Source organism: Palaemon carinicauda, chromosome 35 (genome assembly GCF_036898095.1).
Source record: "Palaemon carinicauda isolate YSFRI2023 chromosome 35, ASM3689809v2, whole genome shotgun sequence".
NCBI lineage: Eukaryota > Metazoa > Arthropoda > Malacostraca > Decapoda > Palaemonidae > Palaemon > Palaemon carinicauda.
The window spans coordinates 28,511,007-28,513,506 of record NC_090759.1 but is presented as its reverse complement, the minus strand read 5'-3'; the positions used below and the strand labels follow the sequence as shown (position 1 = coordinate 28,513,506).

At 37.9% G+C, this 2,500-nt stretch overlaps 2 protein-coding genes across 2 annotated transcripts in view; one reads left to right on the top strand and one right to left on the bottom strand.

The window, feature by feature from the left end:
• Positions 1–2,500, top strand: part of LOC137627408 (protein FAM185A) — a 558,433-nt gene that overhangs the window by 58,394 nt on the left and 497,539 nt on the right. The window lies entirely within an intron of this gene.
• LOC137627407 (uncharacterized) overlaps positions 1–2,500 on the bottom strand; it is a 419,507-nt gene that overhangs the window by 92,612 nt on the left and 324,395 nt on the right. The gene's annotated exons all lie outside the window — the stretch shown is intronic.

Here is a 2,500-nt window from a genome sequence, read left to right as displayed (position 1 = left end):
ATAATAATAATAATATCAAGAGCAAATTATTATTATTATATTATTATTACTTACTAAGCTACAACCCTAGTTGGAAAAGCAGTATGCTATAAGCCCAGGGGCTCCAACAGGGAAAATAGCTCAGTGCGGAAAAGAAAAAAGGAAAATAAAATATTCTAAGAAGAGTAACAACAATAAATATCTCCTATATAAACTATAAAAACTTTAACAAAACAAGAGGAAGAGAAATAAGATAGGAGAGTGTGCTCGAGTGTACCCTCAAGCAAGAGAACTCTAACCCAAGACAGTGAAAGGCCATGGTACAGAGGCTATGGCACTACCCAAGACTAGAGAACAGTGGTTTGATTTTGGAGTGTCCTTCTCCTAGAAGAGCTGCTTACCATAGCTAAAGAGTCTCTTCTACCCTTACCAAGAGGAAAGTGGCACTGAACAATTACAGTGCAGTAACCCCTTGGGTGATGAAGAATTGTTTGGTAATCTGTGTTGTCAGGTGTATGAGGATAGAGGAGAATATGTAAAGAATATGCCAGACTATTCAGTGTGTATGTAGGCAAAGGGAAAATGAACCGTAACCAGAGAGGAGGATCCAATGTAGTACTGTCTGGCCAGTCAAAAGACCCCATAACTCTCTAGCGGTAGTATCTCAACGGGTGGCGTTTCTACAGTGGTGGACGCTTTAACGTTACTGAGCAGCAAGTCTGAACATTCCTCCACATCAATTTCGCCACCAGTTTAGACTAACTGGTGCGAAGTTTGGCATCAAGATGCTAAAAGATGCAAGGAAACGTGCTTGCTTAACACGCCTGTGAGGTCAGTGCGCTCATCCAAGATCTAGGTAACTGGTATTAGACGTGTTCTGGGTACCAAAAGGAGGCTAAATTTACTGTTTCAGGTATAATTTAAGTACTACAGATGTTTAACTATTGATTATTATTACTAGCTGAGCTATAACCCTCATTGGAAAAGTAGATTGGTATTAAATTAGGTATAATTTAAGTACTACAGACGTGTAAATAATAATTATCATTATTACTAGCTGAGCTCCAACCCTCGTTGTAAAAGCAGCATGGTATTATGTTATTATTACTAGCTGAGCTCCAGCCCTCTTTGGTAAAACCAAGATGGTCTTCTATTATTTTTACTAGCTGAGCTCCAGCCCTCTTTGGTAAAACCAGGATGATCTTATATTATTTTTACTAGCTGAGCTCCAGCCCTCTTTGGTAAAACCAGGATGGTCTTATATTATTTTTACTAGCTGAGCTCCAGCCCTCTTTGGTAAAACCAGGATGATCTTATATTATTTTTACTAGCTGAGCTCCAGCCCTCTTTGGTAAAACCAGGATGATCTTATATTATTTTTACTAGCTGAGCTCCAGCCCTCTTTGGTAAAACCAGGATGGTCTTAGATTATTTTTACTAGCTGAGCTCCAGCCCTCTTTGGTAAACCAGGATGGTCTTATATTATTTTTACTAGCTGAGCTCCAGCCCTCTTGGTAAAACCAGGATGATCTTATATTATTTTTACTAGCTGAGCTCCAGCCCTCTTTGGTAAAACCAGGATGGTCTTAGATTATTTTTACTAGCTGAGCTCCAGCCCTCTTTGGTAAAACCAGGATGATCTTATATTATTTTTACTAGCTGAGCTCCAGCCCTCTTTGGTAAAACCAGGATGATCTTAGATTATTTTTACTAGCTGAGCTCCAGCCCTCTTTGGTAAAACCAGGATGGTCTTAGATTATTTTTACTAGCTGAGCTCCAGCCCTCTTTGGTAAAACCAGGATGATCTTATATTATTTTACTAGCTGAGCTCCAGCCCTCTTTGGTAAAACCAGGATGATCTTAGATTATTTTTACTAGCTGAGCTCCAGCCCTCTTTGGAAAAACCAGGATGGTCTTAGATTATTTTTACTAGCTGAGCTCCAGCCCTCTTTGGTAAAAACCAGGATGATCTTATATTATTTTTACTAGCTGAGCTCCAGCCCTCTTTGTAAAACCAGGATGGTCTTAGATTATTTTTACTAGCTGAGCTACAACCCTCGTTTGAAAAACAGGATGCTATTAGCCCGAAGGCTTCAACAGGGAAAAATACACTATAGAAACCAAACATCTCAAATACTTCATTTAACAGAATGTTAGCAATATCGTACATTTTCTTAAGTATGATAACCATCATAGTTACTGTACAGTATATTGCACATATTGTCTAACTTATTATGTGGTTAATCAAGAGTCCATCATTCTACACGAGGCGTCTTAACCCCTTTTAAAACTGTAGGCTACTACTCACCTATTGGTCAATTTTGTGCAAGGGACTGTGCTGCCATCAAGCATTCGTTAACCTTAAACTAACATATCAGTCAACGCTATCAGGCACACACTAATTTGCTTGTAAAGTATAATTATTATTATTATTATTATTATTATTATTATTATTATTATTATTATTACTTAAGTTGCGAATCTAATAGAATATGGTAAAAGTTGGTCCCAAGTAATGAAC